The 19,105-nt window shown below is 36.6% G+C and overlaps 1 pseudogene; it reads right to left on the reverse strand.

Moving 5' to 3' along the window:
• Positions 1-4,170: 4,170 nt before the first annotated feature.
• LOC143683166 (olfactory receptor 2J3-like) lies at positions 4,171-5,145 on the reverse strand (annotated as a pseudogene).
• Positions 5,146-19,105: the final 13,960 nt, after the last annotated feature.

Here is a 19,105-nt window from a genome sequence, read left to right on the forward strand (position 1 = left end):
AGGAATTTGGAATACTTCCCAAGCTATGTAATGAGGTTGCCATGACATTGATGCATAAATTAGGCAAAGACACCACAAAAAAGAAAGATATTACATAAGATCACCCATAATTATAGACATAAAAATCCTTAAGAAAATATTAGCAAATAAAATCCAGCAAGATTTTAAAAGGACAATACATTATGATCAACTTAGTTTTTTTTTCTCCACTTGGAGAAGTTAAGTTAATGTATGAAAGCCAATTACTTCAGTTCACTGTGCTGACAGAATAAAGAACAAGTATCATAAGATCACCTCATAAATGCAGAAAAAGCATTGCAAGAATCCCCCATCCTTTTCTGGTAAACTCTTTACAAACCAAGAAGAGAATGAAACATCCTAAACCCAATAAAGGACATCTACAAAAAACTTACAGGTAATATCATAAAGATTGGTGAAAGACGATGCCTCTGCTTTGAAATTGAGAATATGAATAGAATGCACTGGTAGTTCAGTGGTAGAATTCTCATCTGCCATGCTCAAGACCTGCCCATGCACTTCCTCCAACCCCCCCCAAAAAAAAATATCACAAAGCTGCAATAACAGGATAGTCACATGGAAAAATAATGAAATGTCACTCCCATTGCACAGCAAACCAAAAAAAAAAAATTTGAGAATAAGGCAAGGATTCCTGTTCTCAGGTATTTCCATTCAACATTATTTTCAAATCCTAGTCAGTGCAATCACATAACAATTGGTAAGAGAGAAATAAAACTGTCTTTATGTGTAGGCAACATGAGCACACTTAGAAAATCCTAAAAAAAACTCCTAAAAATTACTAAACTTATCAGTGCACTTAGCACAATCACAGGATATGAAGGTCAACTACAGAAATCAGTTTTATTTCTACATTATTTAAATTGGTATCCAAAACCATTAAATTCTTAGGGATGAATTCAGTATAATATGTTCAAGATCTGAACAATTAAAACTTCATCACTTCTGAGATAAAGTAAGAGATAAGTAAATGAAAAACACCATATTTCTGAATCAGAAGACTTAATATTTCCAAGATCAGTTCTTCCCAAATTGGTCTATAAATTCAATACAATCCCAATCAAAATCCTAGCAGATATTTTTTGTGGAAATAATACATTGTATTTCATAAAATTTAAAAACTTGATCAAGGAAAGATAGCATTTAAAAAATAAAATGCAAGGGTAGTTCAGTGACAGAATTATTGCCTGCCATGCAGAAGACCCAAGTTTGATCCCTGGCCCATGCAATTCCCAAAAGACAAACAAACAAAGCAAACAAAAACAAACAAACAAAAATTCAACAAACTATGCAGCAGTAATGGAATACTCACATGGAAAAATAATGAAATCTGATCCTGCCATACAGCATGCAAAAAATGAATAACTAACTAACTAACTGACTAACTAACAAAATAAATAAATAAATAGCATATTTTAGACTGGAAGAAAACCATTACAAAACATTTTTCTAATCAGGAACTTGAGTCCAGAATATATAAAATAACATGTAAAACTCAATAATGAGAAGACAGATAAGCCAATAAAAGTAGACAAAGTATTTAACAGAAACTTCACAAATATGATATATGAAGCTTAAGAAATACACCTGAAAATATGGTCACCATCACCACTCATCAATAAATGCAAATTAAAACCACAATTAGATATAACCATTAACCCATTCAAAGGACTAAAAGTATGAATATTAACAATATTACATATTAAGAAAAATGTGGGCAACTGGAACTCTCATGCTGAGGCTTGGAATACAAAAAGTACAGTCACTTTGAAAGCAGATTAAAGTTTCTTACAAAGTTAAACATACTTAGCATATGATCTTTCGATCTCATTCATAGATATTTACCCAAGTAAAATGAAAACACCTTTTCCACAAATACTTGCATATTAATTTTCATAGTAGCATTATTTATAATAACTAAAATCTGGAAATACCATAAAAGTTCATCATCAGATAAGTCTTATATATTGATACAATGGAATTTTAATCAGCATTAAAAAGCAATGAGTTGCCGATACATACAATGAGATGATAATTAAAAAAAAAAATGTTATATGAAAGAAGCTGGACTCAAAGATGACACAATATTTGATAGCATTTATGTGACATTCTAGAAGGCACAACTCTAGTGACAGTGAATCAGTGGTTGCCTGAGTCTTGGGTGGAGAAAGAGAATTGACTGCATAAGGACACAGGAGTACTTTTGGAAGTAATGGAAATTATCTATATTGTGATTGTGGTGATATTTGTACAGCTATACATTTGTGAACTCATTGACCTATATGCTTAAAAAAGGTTGATTTTATTATTTGTAAATTATGTCTCAATAAGCCTGACAAAAAAGTGAATGAGCCATTTACATGGTGAGAGGCTGAATGTGCATGAAGTGTTCTAAACCATGAAATTTCCTTGATGGCAGAAGAAATCTATAATTTCACATTTTGTCAAGTTGTGTTATATGTGATATGATTCCTTCACTATGGCCCTAATTGTTTGGCAAAAATTCCATTATATATATATAATCAGCCTTGTTTGAGAGCTGGATTCACAGACATCAGACTGTAACCATTTTAGTACTCATTTTTTTTGGAGGTGAAGAGGGTGAAGAGCAGGAAAAAAGTTCAGCAGATATTAAAAAACAAGCAAGGTGGACTAAGTAATGGAATTACACCTAGGAACTTGGGAAAAAATCTTGGAGATTATTTTGTTTTAGTTTTTTGTTTAAATTTCTTAGTTAAACAAACAAATACCATGAAATGGGTTGGCCTAAACAATGGGAATTTCTTAGCTCATGGTTTTGAGGTGAAAAAAGTTCCATATCAAAGTGTATAAAGGCAATGATTTCTTCTCAAAGATTGGCATTCTGGGGCTGGCTCCCAGAGATCCTTGGCTCCTCTGTCACATGGCAAGGCATATGGTGGTGTCTCCTGGTCTCTCCCTTCTCTTCCATTAGTTCAGCTTCTGGCATCCTGTAGCTTTTTCTCTCTCATGTATGAATTAATTCCATTTATAAAGTACTCCTTAATAGGATTAAGACCCACCTTGACAAGGCTGGGCCACAAATGAAACTTAACTGAAGTAACTTCATTATAAGTTCCTACTTACAATGGGTTCCCACCCACAGTAATGGATTAGATTTAAGAACGTATTTTTTCAATTGGTTCATGCAGCTTCAACCATCACATTTTGTAAACTACTTTATAGGATTTAGATCAATTATGTATAGCTTTTTTAAAAGATGCAAAACTATGACTAATATATGGATTACAAAAGTTGTGACTTTCCAGGATGTTATTTTAAAATAAATTATCCTTTGATCACTATGACTGCATGTTATCTGACCAGTTCCAATTGAAAATGCTGCCTACTTTAAAGTGGGAAATGCAAACTAGATTTGTTTCAGGTGGCAATGATAGGAGTGACCTGTGTAACAATATACTTACTCCTTACAAGAAAATGCATTTCTTTATTTGGAAAATATCATATATAAGTTTATTTTTATAACATCTTTACTAATGGAAAATATTCTTATTAGAACAAGTTTTTAGAACAAAATAAATTGAGTTACCAATCAATGGTTTTAATCAGTAATTTGGGGGAGTAATTTATTAAGACATCCATTAGATGCCCCCAAGTTATTTTCAGAGCTTCATTCTATCTGCTTCAGATATTAGATGCTTTAATACTACTTCACCTAATTATTCCCTGATTATTGTGTTCATTACTTTGTAGCCTGTAAATCACAAGCTCAGAAGTTATTCCTACTATTTTATACTTCTAACTGTCTTGAAAAAGTAATGGATATGAGAAATTTACCTGGGTTGCATTCTTTGACAGTCTCCTCCACCTATTATTCACCAGTTTTATTACCTACTACTCAGAGTGGTAAATTAAAGGATCTGGATCAATTTTCCTTTCTACATTAAAAACACATATTACTGAACAAAGAATAATGATGTTTAAAAGAAATAGTTTAAGCTATCGTCAATATGTAACTAACTAAGCCAACTAAAGAAATTTAAACAAACTTTTTTCTTAGATTTGTTTCACTCAAAGCATCATCTTTCTATAGGAATTACCAACTGGTACTTTCCCCCAAGATCTATGGCCACCTTCTCAGATGAATAAGACCCTTTAAACAAAATTGCAGGACAGGTTATCCCTCTGTGACATCTCCCACTCCCAGCCCATTTGTCCCTTTACTGCCCCTCTTACATCTTTGTTTCTGAAGGTATAGATCAGAGGGTTGGGGCCACGTATGACAACAATATAAAAGAGGGCAATGAACTTGTCTTGATCTTGAGTATTCCAGGGTGGAGGCTGGACATTTATGCACATAAATGGAATGAAAAAGAGATACAAAAGGAGAAAAAAGAGATACACCCATAAGATGGGTTTCATGTGTGCCAAAGACTTTCTGAAGTCCAGTTGTGGATTGCATCCTCAGCATTGCCTGGGTAATGGCACTATATGAAGTGAGAATAAGAATGAGAAGTATAAGCATAAAAATGGTGCTCATGATCATTGGGGTCATCTCATTGGCACAATCATCAACACATGAGAGTTGCAGTAGTGCTGGAACTTCACAGAAGATGTGATCTACTTAGTGATGTCCACACAAGGGTACCCAGAAAGTAAAAGAAGAATGAAATGCTGAGATGGTAAAGTCACTTACCCAAGAAGCCATAGTCAACAGGTGACAGAAATGAAGGTGCATGGGGATTTTGTAATGCAAGGGTTGATATAGAGCTGCATAATAGTCATAGGACATCACTACTAGTAGGATGCACTCTGTGCTTTCTAGTGCCAGGATGAAGTAGAGTTGAATCATGCAACCTGCAAAAGAGACAGTCTTCCTGTGCCCCAAAGGTTGACCAGTAACTGAGGAATGGAGCTGGTGGCATAGCATAGATCCACAAAAGAGAGGTTTGGGAGGAAGAAGTACATGGGAGTATGGAGATGGACATCTAGGTATGACAAGATATTGATGAACAGATTGCCGATCTGTGTCACAAAGTAAAACATCAAGATACCCACAAATAAAATTACTTCCAGATGAGGCCAATTAGAAAAAAACAGTAGAATAAAGTAGTAGTGAGAATTTGCATTTTTCCATCATTTTCTGATACATGAAGAAAAAAATCACATAAACTCAAAGGCTTCCCATCTTTTATCAAACCCTTGCCAAAAGAATGGGGAAAATGTATGTCCTTCCAGATACAATTGTGTGTATCATGATGGCAGTAACATTTTCATACTTTTCTTTGTATGTTTCATTGACATATTTGTAGATAAAATCAGGAACAACTCAAATATCTGAATTATTTTATACATCCCTAAATTAGCTTAGAAATATATATAAATGAAGGTTAAAGATATTCCTAACAAGCCAAAAGAGATGATTTTCCTAAAAAATAATATTTTTTACAAAATACTCCACTATATTTACTTTCCTTTCTGCTCATTCAGGCTATTGTTTGGTTATAGAGAAAGGAAGAACTGTAGTCTTAATAGTTTTATATAGAGATGAAAGGTTTGCTGTGTGAGGAAAAAATAATTCAATAACATTTAAAAATATTAATGTGGGGTAAAAAATTCAACTTCTCTTGGATATGATTATAGAAGGATTACAGAAATGGAGATATAAACACCCATACAAGCAGACACCAATTTAGGAATATTTACAATATTAGCAAAGCTGAAAGTCTTAGTCTTGATAAATAGGAGGGTGAAATCAATGAAGAAATCAGTGATAGAATGCTTCCAAAGGGGAAGAAAATATATAACTAAATTTGGACAGCTAAACAAAATCACAGAATTCAGAAAAATGCAGGGAGGAAGCAAGAGAGGAAGAGAAACTGTATGGATAGAAAAAAGAGGATAGGAATTCTGATTGTGGTACTTGATGTCAAGGACTATGACACCTGGACAGCAGGAGGCTTGAAAATAACTTCCGCATAACTTCATATGCTCTAGGACAATAAATGATGCATCATTTATAGTCTGCATTATAATTTATTATTACTTCATATGCTGTGGTTTTTCTATAGTTTGAAATGGAGATTCAGAATATTTAATAAAACAAAGATAAGTGAATATTTCCTAAAATCCAATGGCAAGTTTATCTTGTGGTTATTCCTTTAAAATATAAAAAAAAAGAAATTGAAATATGCACTGATAATTTTATTGTCATTTTTCCTTATGTATTATCAATCATTTTAAGAAAGACAAGTATTTTCTTCTATTATATACTTATTTTTATAAGTCATAGTAACCCACCATTTAAATATTCCTTATTGTCACAGCCAATTCTTCTCATACAGTCTGATAGAATACAGAAAAAGACAAACTCAAGCACAGCAGACCTGCTTGAAATGATCCCTTTGGGGGAACACTTAAATGCTCAAATATTGTAAAATCTCGACTTCTGAAACAGAAACTAGCAGTATCTATGTATGTTACAGCTTGAGAACAAGGTACATTGAATTTGACCCAAGTTTGTGATACTGATTCAGGCAAGTATGAAGATTTCAATACTCCCTTTAATATAAATGATAGTGTAAAGAATAATTAACTGGTTATAATATTCTATATTATTTTCTATGGTTCAAAAGCCTTCTGGATAATCATCCAGCTCTATGCTTTTAAAATAAATTTCTTCTTTCAAACAGTAAATGGTGAGGATTCCTTTACTGCATTTTGAGGAATGATGGAAAAATTCCTGAGGGAATTTCTTTTTTCTAAGTTACCAGAATGAGCAGCAATACATTACAAGAAGTTTGAGCTCAAATGTTGGGTTATTCCTTCTGATGCAAGCAGTTTTCTTTCCTTATAACAGTAAGTTATATTATTATAGTCCTTATTATAATACTTCAAAGAAAGTGGTAGTTGAACTTTTTATATGCAGCATTCTTCTAGAGGTAGAAAGGGTAAAGAGATAAGGGGCAAAAAAGTAGGAATCATACAGAGAAAAGCTAGGAGTTTTATGCTTTGATTTTATACTTAATGAAAAAGAGAAATGAAGACCCTATCAAAAGTAGCTCTTTAAATTCAAACATTATGAATAAAACAGATAGCTTAATGCTCTTGCTTCCACCATTAGTAACAGACTTTTTCTAATTGCTCTCACAGTCAATTCTATGTACTCTACTTGGTTCTTAAGCAGTGCTCTATCAACTTCTTTCAATACTGACCATCCTCTGTTTGTTCACATTCTCCAATTGCTTTTCTCCTGATCTATGCACTTGCCATGTTTAAACCAAGGTGGTGGATCTCTAGTTGTTGTGCACCCTGAAAACATCAAGCTAATTGCCTTCTACACATACTAAACCTAATTATAGAAATCAGATCTGAAAATACCTATTATTATCATTGCCACAGCAGAGAAAGCCTGGGACTGTAAAAAACTCACCTCTAGCAGAATGTGGTAATACTTTAGGGCATTCAAACAGATAGGGGATGGAACCTTTATTCAAGAACAAATGGGGTCTTTACGGAAGCAAAAGAGGAATATAACTTGCTTTCCTTGACTGAGACCACTGGGAGGCTAAATCCCAAAATGTCAATTGATGCCCTTCAAGGAGCTGTCCTGGTTAGCATGGTGCAATGCTCACAAGATGAAACTTGTTTTAGAAATGACTTCAGCATAATGTTTAATATGTACAGGTATGACAGTGATTCATCCACAACTAAAATGTAAAAAGGGGCTTTGTTTTGTATTAACGATGATAGCAATGGGTTGTATATATTTTGCTGAAGTCCTAAAATTGTAAGATAACTGGTTAGAGGTAGGGGAAGTTTAGGTGCCATAAAGCAGAAAAAGAAAATCTAGAAAAAATTTTAAAGACATTTTTCCTTATTTATATGCATATTTTTTCTTATTTACATTATACTCTTTGAGGACCTTCCTGCATCCTACTTGTCTTTGAAATTAAATTCCAAGTTTATCAATCCAAAAGCCTGAAAAATTGCATAACTATCATTGAGCACTTTGACACTAAGCACTTGGATGACCTGTGCTTATAAGATCATCCAAGACCGTTGAGTATTGTTAGGTGAGGTAGAGTTCTCTAGAGAAACAGAAGCAGCAGGAAATATCCATAGATATAAAATTTATAAAAGTGTCTCACATAACTGGGAATGTAGAGTCCCAAATCCATAGAGCAGGCTGTGAAGTGAATGATTCTGATGAAGAGTTTGGATAAGTTCCACAGGGGATGCTCACCAGCCAAAGCAGGAAGAGAAACTGTCTCTTCTGAATCCTCTTTTAAAGTGTTCCAGTGATTCAATTAAGCATCACTCATTGCAGAAGACACTCTCCTTGGCTGATTACAAAAGCAATCAGTAGTGGATGCAGCTAATGTGATCATGATTTAATTCTATGAATTGTCCTCATAGCAACAGATAGGCCAGCACTTGCCCAACCAGACAAACAGGCACCACCACCTGCCCAAGTTGACATGTGAACCTGACCATGACAGTACACCCCTTGTCAATTTGGCAGCTACACAAATCACCTTAAACCATACTTAATATCTAAAGACACATTTTTTTCCTCACCTAACAATACTCAACTGTCTGCATACAACTGGAAATGCATTAAATATCCCCAAAATAGGGTGCAAGTTCTTGGGTAATATTCATTCTTAAATATGATATCTTACAACTTAAATACTATAACATGAACAAGACAGCATTACAGTTCTCATTTTTGAAACTGATCACATGGTCATAGTTCATATTTATCAATACCTTTTTCCATTACTCATTCCATATTCCCTTTCCCCTAAGCAAGCACTTCAGCTGGCTGTGGTTCTTTGCCTGGTGGGGTGGACCAAACCTTCATTCCTGAAGTTTCAGACCCATTGGTAGTCCTGCCTGGATTGGATTGTTACAGTTTTCCATTGATTTTAATCACAGGGAATGGTAGTATTAAAAGACAGCCTAGAGGATCTCCTATATTTCAGGGAAATTCTTCTTTACCTCCATTGTGTAGTTGCAGTCCTATTTCCCCCCTGCTAGTGAGTATTAATCACCCCAGCCAGTAAAAGTAATCCCTTCTTGTCTTGTTGATCCAGGGGCATAAGTAGCAATGAGGTGGCAGTCTTAGATTCCAGTTCAATAGAATCATTGTTGTTTCTTTGGTGGAAGCACTCCACCTTCTGAAACTAAAACCTGTAGACCAGCAGAGCTTAAGGTCACAGGGACAGGAAGCAGAAATTTTCCTAGTAGATTACTAGGGGTAATAGTGGGTGGTATCACTTCCATTTCCACCCCTTGGTTCTTGAACCCATGAAACTTGGCTATGGGAATAGAAGCACCTTACAGTGGAAGCTGATTCAGAGCATACACAGCTTCCTGGAGAACACCAACCCAGCCCTGGAAGGTATTGCCACATAATTGGCACTGTAATTGAGTTTTCAAAAGGCCATTCTACTATTCTATCAATCTACCTGCGTCTGGATGATGGGGGAACATGGTAAACCAGAGAATTCCATGAGCGAGTGCCCACTCTTGCACTTCAGTTGTTGTGAAGTGTGTTTCTTGATCAGAAGCAATGCTGTGTAGAATACCATGATAATGGACAAGGCATTCTGTTAGTCCACTTTTGGGTGGTACCTGAGTATCATGCAGAACCATTTGTAAACCAGGCTTGAGTTTTCTCTTCCTTCATCAATTCACTGTAAGGAACTTCTCAAGAGGCCATAGCTCTGGTCTGGGAAAAAGAAGGTAATGTGGCAGGAGTGAAGACCATAGGTATTTGGGTCACTTCTCCATGTAACTTCCTTGTGCCTTCAGGACTGCTCTGGCCCTATCTCATATATATCTTTTCCATTTAATGATGGAGTGAAGTTGCACATGCCTAATTTTATGGCTCAGTGGGTCAGACAACACCCAGCTCCTGGTAGGCAACTCAGGTCTCATGGTAACTTGGTGGCCCGTGGTTTAGTGTTCAGTCTCTACTAAGGCCCAGTAGCAGGCCAAAAGCTGTTTCTCAAAAGGACCTGAACAAGAGATTCACCCCACTCAAAATTAGCAACTTCCCTGATCACTTGATAAATGGGCTGGCATAGCACACCCAAATGAGGACTATGTTGTCACCAAAATCCAAAGAGACCAACTTGACATTGTGCCTTTTTTGGTCATAAGAGAAGCCAGATGCAGCAACTTATCCTTCACCTTAGAAGGGATATCTCAACATGTCCCACACTATTGGACACCTAGAAATTTCACTGAGGTGGAAGGCCCCTGTATTTTTGTTGGATTTCTCTCCCATCCTTTGACACACAAATACCTTACCAATAAGTCTACAGTAGTTGCCTCTTTTTGCTCACTAGGTCCAATCACATGATATCATCAATAAAATGGACCAGTGTGATGTCTTATGGGAGGGAGAAATGATCAAGGTCCCTGCAGCATAGGACTGTAGAGTTGATATACCCCTGAGGTAGGGCATTGAAAGTGTATTGCTGAGCTTGCCAGATGAAAGCAACCATTTCTGGTGGTCCTTACTAACAACTATTGAGAAAAAGCATTTGCCAGATCAGTAGCTTCATACTAGATACCAGGGGATGTACTGATTTGCTCAAGCAATGATATCACATCCAAAACAGTAGCTGCAATTGGAGTTACCACCAGGTTGAGCTTATGATAATCTGCTGCTATCCTCCAAGACTGACCTGCTTTCTGAACAGGCCAAATAGAATGGTTGAATGGCAATGTGGTGCAAATCACCACAACTGCATCCTTCAAGTCCTTAAGAGTGGCAGTAATCTCTGAAATCCCTCCAGAAATCTGGGATTGCTTGTGATTTACTATTTTGCTAGGTAGCTGCAGTTCTGGTGGCTTCCACTTGGCCTTTAATAGCCCTCACTCTATGAGTTAGAGAACCAGTGTGGGAATTCTGCCAGTTGCTCAGTATGTCTATTTCAATCATGCATTCTGGAACTTGGGAAATAACTACAGAATGGATCCTGGGGCCCACTGGACACACTGCAAGATGGACTTGAGCTAAAACTCCATTGATCACCTGACATCCATAAGCCCTCACACTGACTGGTGGATCAGAGTGACATTTTGGGTCCCCTGGAATTATGTCACTTCTGAACCAGTGTCTAAGGATTCCCCAAATATCTGGTCATTTCCTTTTTCCCAATGCACAGAGAATGAGTTATGGTTCTCTAGAGAAACAGAATCAACAGGGAATATTCACAAAAAAATTATAACTTTTTATAAATTAAAAAATATATAAAAGTGTCTCATGTGACTGTGGGAACACAGAGTCCAAAATCTGCAGGGCAGGCTGTAAAGCTAACAATTCTGATGGAGGTACTGGACAAACTCCACAGAAGAGGCTTTCCAGCCAAAGCAGGAAGAGAGACTGTCTCTTCTGAATCCTCCTTAAAAGGCTTCCAGTGATTAGATTAAGCATCATTTATTGCAGAAGACACTTCCCTTTGGCTGATTACAAATGGAATCAGCCATGGATACAGCTGACATGTTCATGATTTATCTCTATGAAATGTCCTCATCTCAGCAGACAGGCCAGCACTTGACCAACAAACTGCAAACAGGTACAACCAAACCACTTGGCCAAGTTGACACATGAACCTTACCATGACACACAGTTACTCTGATAAAAAGCTGCCAGATTCCTTGCAGAAGTCTTGGATGAAGATTAACAGTATAAATTTGTGGCAGTGTAACAGGGTCCTCCCCCATAGGGACCTGGCCTCCCCATCATTCAAGGGGCTCTAGACTTCCGTTCACTTGACCTAGGACTCTTTTGTTTATACAGCTCAAAAAGAATTTAGTATATTGCCCATCTAATGTACTTCTAGGTACCCCATGATTTACTAACCAGCACCACGAGTCTCTGTGAGTCAGATTATTTTGACTTCTGCTTTGAGTCTGCTGTCTATTACAATAGCCACATTCACCTTGTCTTTGGCAATGAAGTGCTGCCACCTGTCTTCTGCCAACTTGGGATCCAGTTATCTTCACTGACTTTAAGGATTCCAGCTCAGTGACAGCAGTTCCCACAGTAATATCTGGCCTACAGAGAAGTGCAACTACAGAGCTCTTCAAAACAATGGTGCTAGTCTCACAAATTTGTTTCTCAAAATTTTGGTAAAAGATGCATCCTCCAGACATTCCTGGGGTTTAGGAGCAGGGCCTCTATGATAAATTCACTCTCACATTCCAATCTCTCTAAACCTCTGGATCTCCTCATCTACATTGTACCAGGGCAGTTCTAACATTTCAACTTCAGTTAATGTCAGCCACCTTTTGATCCATGTTTCAGCCAACCATCCAATAAAATTGTTAATGCCTTTTCTAAGCCCTGCAGTTATAACATTGAATGCAAAATCTCTACTTAGTGAGCCCACATCAAAAATTCAGCTTGATCCAGCTTTATATTCCTCCCACCATTATCCCACAACCTTCAAATCCATTGCCATACATATTTCCGTGGTTTCTGTCTATATAAATTGGAAAATACACAACAATTCTTTTGAAGTATAATGTACCTCCGCATGGGTGATATTTTGTATCTCACCTTTCGGGGCCCATCGGGACTTTAGTTACAGGTCTGGAAGAAATGAGGGGTGGTGAGAAAGATCATGAAAATAATTAGAAGTATCTTCCAAGCCATTTTCCTCAGGGCATTCATTTGCAGTTTCATCTGGTGATGATGATGCAGTTTCATCTAGGGCTAATCCCTTCAGGTGAGGGTTGGGTGGCCAACTATCCGGACAATCTAGAGTTGGGGTAGCTATGTCCTCAGGGAAGTCTATTATAGTCTATTACAGGGTTATCTAGAGAAAACTCAGCATAACCTAGGTTTTCAACCTCTCCATTGACATCATTATCAATCCATAACAGACATTGACATCAATGTATGTTACATGTCACAGACTCCTAAGAAATAAAAATGATTATAAGTGATTACTAGCTAGACAACTTAGAAGAAATAGACAACTTCCTTTCAACATCCTAAAAACCTACACTGACTCAAGAAGAAATAAAATAACTCAACGAACAAATCACAATGAAAGAGATTTAAAAAAAAATCAAAAAACTACCAAAAGAGAAAACCTCAGAACAAATGATTTCACAGGCAAGTTTTACCAAGCATTCCAAGAAGAATTAATATCATTCCCCTTTAAACTCTTCCAAAAAATTGAAGAAGAGGGAACATTACTTAACTCATTCCATGAAGCCAACTTTACTCTAATACCAAAGCTGGATAAAGATACAAAAAGGAAAACTTCAGACCAATCTCTCTTATGCATATAGATGCAAAAATCCTCAACAAAATACTTGCAAATAGAATTCAAGAGCATATCAGAAGAATTATACACCAGGACCAAGTGGGTTTTATTCCACTTATGTAAAGGTGGTTCAACATAAGAAAATCAATAAATGTAATACACAACATTAACAAATTAAAAGGGAAAAACCACATAATCATCTTGATTGGCATAGAAAAGGCATTTGACAAAATTAATCATCCTTTCATGATAAAAAACTTCAAAATTTAAGAATCAAAGGAAATTTCCTCAGTGTGATAGAGGGCATATATATATGAAAAAACCACAATTAACATCACAATTAATGGTGAGAGACTGAAAGCTTTCCCTCTAAGATAGGGCACAAGACAAGGATACCCAATGTCATAACTACTACTTAACATTGTGCTAGAAGTTCTAGCTAGATCAATTAGGCAAGAAATAAAAGGCACCCAAGTTGGAAAGGAAGAAGTAAAACTGTCTCTATTTGCAAAGGATATGATCTTATATTTAGAATACCCAGAAAAAAATGACAGCAAAGCTACTTGAGCTAATAAATGAGTTCATAAAAGTGGCAGGACACAAGATAAATAGGCAAAAATCAATGGTGTTATAATACACTATGAAGGAATTACCCTAAGATGAAATCAAGAAAAAAATCCATTTATAATGGCACCTAAAAGAAACAAATATCCAGGAATAAACCTAGCTAAGAATATAAAGGGCATGTACACAGAAAACTATAAAACACTGCTAAAAATTTTTTAAAAGATCTAAATAAATGGAAAAATATTTCATGGAAGGCTAAATGTCATTTAAGATGTCAATTTTATGTATATTGATTTAAAGAGTCAATGCAATACTAATCAAAAGTCCAAAAGACTACTTTTCAAAAGCTAATTATCAATTTTATTCAGAAGGGTGAGGGGCCTTGAATAGCCAAAAACATCTTTAAAAAGAATATGAAGTGGGAGATATCACACTTTCTGACCTTAGAGCATGTTATAAAGTGGACAAAACAGCATGGTACTAGGGTGGTGCAATGACAACTCAGTGGCAAGAATTCTTGCCTGAAGAGCTGGAGACCCAGGGTCAATTCCTGGAGCCTGCCCATGCCAAAAAATATAAAATAAAATAACATGGTGCTAGCATAAAAATAGACATGTTGATCAATGGAATTGAATTGAGTGTCCAGAACTAGACACTCAAATATATATATTTGATATGATCAATTGATTTTTTCTGCGGCGTGGGGCTTGCCTTGCCCGACCGCACTGGGGTCTCGTCCTCGGGTGTGGGTCGGCCGGAGAGCGGCGTCAGCCGAAACCACGGGGCTCGAAGGTCTGGAGGGCGTGCGAGCACAATAAACCGAGAGCAAAGAATATTTGCAGCAGTTTATTGCAGGGGTGGCTCGCGGAACCTAGCTGGCTGGCAAGGCTTACAGGCTAGGCTCCCGAGAGGGGGAAACACAGAGAATATATAGGGTTGGTGAAGGGGAGGTAACATAGGCAGGGAAACTTTGACGGTCGGCCAGTATGGAGTATGTGGATTGGTTAGGGGGCATGTACATGGTCCAATGAAAAGGAGGCAAAAGTGTGGGGTGATATATGCTCAAGAGTTGCTAAGCAGAGGGTTAGATTAGCAGGGTTTGCAAGATGGGGAGATGTTTGGACATGTCAGGGCATGTCAAGGCAAATAAGAGGAGACAGTTTTTGAATATATGCAGCATTTTCTTTTTTATTTAACTTTTTATTGTATAATATAACATATATACAGAGCAAAGAAACAAACAATAATTTCCAAAGTGCTCTTAAACAAATAGTAGTAGGACAGATCCTACTACTGATCTTTCATGGGCTAACATACCATACTCTCAGATTTTTCCTTCTAGCTGCTCCAGAATGTAGGAGTCTAGAAGGAATAAATATATTTTTATCATCACAATTGACTTTTTTCTTCTTTGTGAAAAATAACATAGATATACCAAAAAGCATCAAATTTCAAACACAGCACAGTTAGTTGTAGAGCAGATTTCAGAATTTCATATGGGTTACAATTCCCCAATTTTACGTTTTTTCTTTTAGCTGCTCTAAGATACTGGAGACTAAAAAAAGAAATATCAACTTAATTATTCAGCAATCATATTAATTTGTTAAACCCTATCTTCTCTGTATGACTCCACCATCACCTTTGATATTTTCATCCCTCTCATTAGGGATATTTGGGTTATGGTCACTGTAATTTTTTTAGATTGGAATGGTCTGTCACTAATATGAGGTAGGGAGATGGAACTATCTGATGTTCTGGAAAGGCTGGACCCTCTAGGTTTCAGGACCCATCTGGACCAGAGATCCAATCAGAGGTTGTAGATAGCTGAAAAGTTACTCTAGTGCATGGAACCCTTGTGGAATCTTATATATTGCCCTAGGTGTTCTTTAGGATTGGCTGGAATGATCCTGGTTGGGTATGAGCAACCTGCAGAGTAGCCTCTACACTCTGTTTGAACTCTCTCTGCTACTGCTACTTTATTAGTAAAGTTTCCTTTCCCCCTTTTAATCAGGATGGAATTGTTTATCCCATAGTGCCAGGGATGTCATATCCCCTATAAGGGGGAGGGCAATGATTTCACTTGTACAGTTGGGCTTAGAGAGACTGAGGTCACATGTGAGCAACAGAGGTCCAAGAGAAGTGACTCAGGCATACCTACAGGTAGTCTAAGCTTCTTCACTACCTACATAAGCTTCACATGAGTAAGTCTCAGGATCAAGGGTATGAATCATTGATACGAGTGTCCCTAAAGTTTGACACAGTATCAGGGGATTCCCTGATGGTAAGACTTAACAATTCTATATTCTTCCTCCCATCTCTCAAGGGTCTTTGTCAATACTTTTTAATTATATACTTAATATACTATAGGATGTATCTGGGTATTAAAATAATCTATACAGGATTAAAGGAACTCTTTCATATTCTGGACTTCCTGCATTTCAGTTGTTCAAATGAGCTATACAGCTAGGTTGAGTTAGATTATGTGCTACAGAAAATTTCAGTTCCAGACCAAATAAAACTTTCTTCATTTGGTCTCAAAGAGTATGTGTGGTTCTAAAATATAGGCACTATCTTCCTTACCTATATATTCTGAGTTACTTTAACCCCAACTGATCAATTTTATTCTTAACTCTAAATATCAGAATATACTCATAAAACAGCCTCTCAAAATCCAAAAATAATAATCACCACACTGAACTTAATGTGTCTGCTCTAAAAGTGTACAACCTAGGCCCTGTTTTCTTATAAGCACTCTCTAAAGGTGACTATACCATTGTTGCTCTTTTGTCTCTGGCTTCTTTTGCCTCACTAAATGTTCCACATGTTCATTCACATTATTGCATGCCTCATGACTTTATTCCTTTTTGCAGCAGCACAACTTTCATTCATAAGTATCCACCATTGTTCACCAATCTACTTCTCAGTCAGTGAGTCCTTCAGCCACCTGCGTTCATCAGGCATCATGTATAGAGCCCAAAATCCACAGTCCATCAACATCCTCAAATTTAGATAGTTTCATTGTTCCCAAGAGAAAGAAAACCAATAAACACACCCTAGCCAAATAGGAAATCTAAACCTCCTCTTAAGTCTTGTTCCTCCCCCCATTATTTACCTCTGCTATTGTTGTAGTAGTGCTGATATTTTCCTTTTGAACATAGCCCATAGCATGCAATAGCTGTTTGCCCCCTGTACCCTAGACTTAAACCTCATATCTTTGAATTAATTCTTGCAAGAACTAATTCATATTTCTAGTGTTAATCAATGGGACACATAGGTCTATACAACCCCTTTCAAGCCTGTTCATCTTCAATATTGTGATATTACTTAAAGACCCACTGGAGAACCACCTTCTCTTCTATCCATTCATTTACATTGGAGTTCAACCTCCTTAACTAATGGTTAATCTCTAACTTCTATGTATCTCTAAATGCCCTATCTTCTGTATTATAGGCCTCTGATTATACCTTTATGCTGGTCATAAAAGTGGAATCATACAATATCTATCCTTTTGTGTCTGGCTTATTTCACTCAGCATTATGTCCTCAAGGCTCATCCATCTTGTCATGTGCTTCAGGACATCATTTTGTCTTACTGCAGCATAATATTCCATCATATGTATATACCACATTTTGTTAATTCACTCATCTGTTAATAGGCATTTCATTTATTTCCATCTTTTGGCAATCGTGAATGATGTTGCTGTGAATATCTGTGTGCAAATGTCTGTGTCATTGCCTTCAGCTCTTCTGGGTATATACCAAGTAGTGCTATTGCTGGGTTTATGGCAACTCAATATTTAGTTTCCTAAGGAGCTACCAAACAGTCTTCCACAGTGGTTGCACCATTATACATTCCCATCAGCAGTGCATAAGTGTCCCAGTTTCTCCACATCCTCTCCAACATTTATAGTTTCCTATTTGTTTAATAGCAGCCATTCTTATAGGTATGAGGTGGTATCTCATAGAGTTCTTGATCTGCATTTCCCTTGCAGCCAATGAAAATGAGCATCTCTCCATGTGCTTTTGAACCATCTGTATTTGCTCTTCAGAAAAATGCCTATTCATATCTTTAGCCCATTTTATAATTGGGTTGCTTGTTCTTTTGTTGTTGGGTTGTATGACTTTTTGTATATACAGGAAATCAAACCTTTGTCCCATATGTGATTTCCAAATATTTCTCCCATTGAGTTGACTGCTTCTACACCTTTTTGACAAAGTCTTTTGAGGTGCAGAAGCATTTATTTTTGAGGAGTTTCTATTTATCTATTTTTTTCTTTTATTGCTTGTATTTTGGGTATAAAATTTAGGAAGCTACCTCCTATTACTAAGTCTTGAAGATGTTTCCCTACATTTTCTTCTAGTAGCTTTATGGTGCTGCTTCTTGTCTTTAGGTGTTTGATCCTCTTTGAGTTATTTTTTTTTAGTGTAAGACAGGGGTCCTCTTTCATTCTTTTTGGCTATTGATATTCAGTTCTTCCATGCCCATTATTGAAAAGACTATTTTGTCCCAATTCAGAGGATTTAGGGGTTTTGTCAAAAATCAGTTGACCATTGATTTGGTGGTCTATTTTAGCACTCTCAATTCAATTCCATTGGTTAATGCTTCTATCTTTCTGCCAGTACATCCCTTTTTGATCACTGTGGCTTCATAATTGGTTTTAAAGACAGGGAGTGTTAATTCTCCCACTTTGTTCTTCTTTTCCAGGATGCTTTTAGCTATTCAGAGTCTTTTTCCCTCCCTGATGTATTTCATAATTAGCTTTCCCAAGTCTTCAAAGTAGATTGTTGGAATTTTGATTGGTGCTGTGTTGAATCTTCAGATGAACTTGGGGAGAATTGGCATCTTAACTATATTTAGCCTTACTATCCATGAGCTGTGAATGTCTTTCCACCCATTTAGATCTCCTTTGATTTCTTTTAGCAATGTTATATAGTTTTCTGTTTACAAGTCCTTTATGTCCCTAGTTAAGTTCATTCTTAAGTACTTCTTTAGTTGCTATTTTAAATGTAATTTTTTCCTTTACTGTCTCCTCAGCTAGGTTATTGCTTGTGTATAGAAATGTTAATTATTTTTGCACAGTAAACTTTGCTGAATTTGTTTATTAGCTTGAGTAACTTTGCTGTGGATTTCTCAGGAGCTTCCAAGTATAGTATCATGTCATCTGCAAATAGATGAAGTTCTTTGATTAGTTGTTCCAGCATCTGTGTCTCCTCTGGTGCTTTAATTTG

Source organism: Tamandua tetradactyla, chromosome 5 (assembly GCF_023851605.1).
Source record: "Tamandua tetradactyla isolate mTamTet1 chromosome 5, mTamTet1.pri, whole genome shotgun sequence".
Classification (NCBI taxonomy): domain Eukaryota; kingdom Metazoa; phylum Chordata; class Mammalia; order Pilosa; family Myrmecophagidae; genus Tamandua; species Tamandua tetradactyla.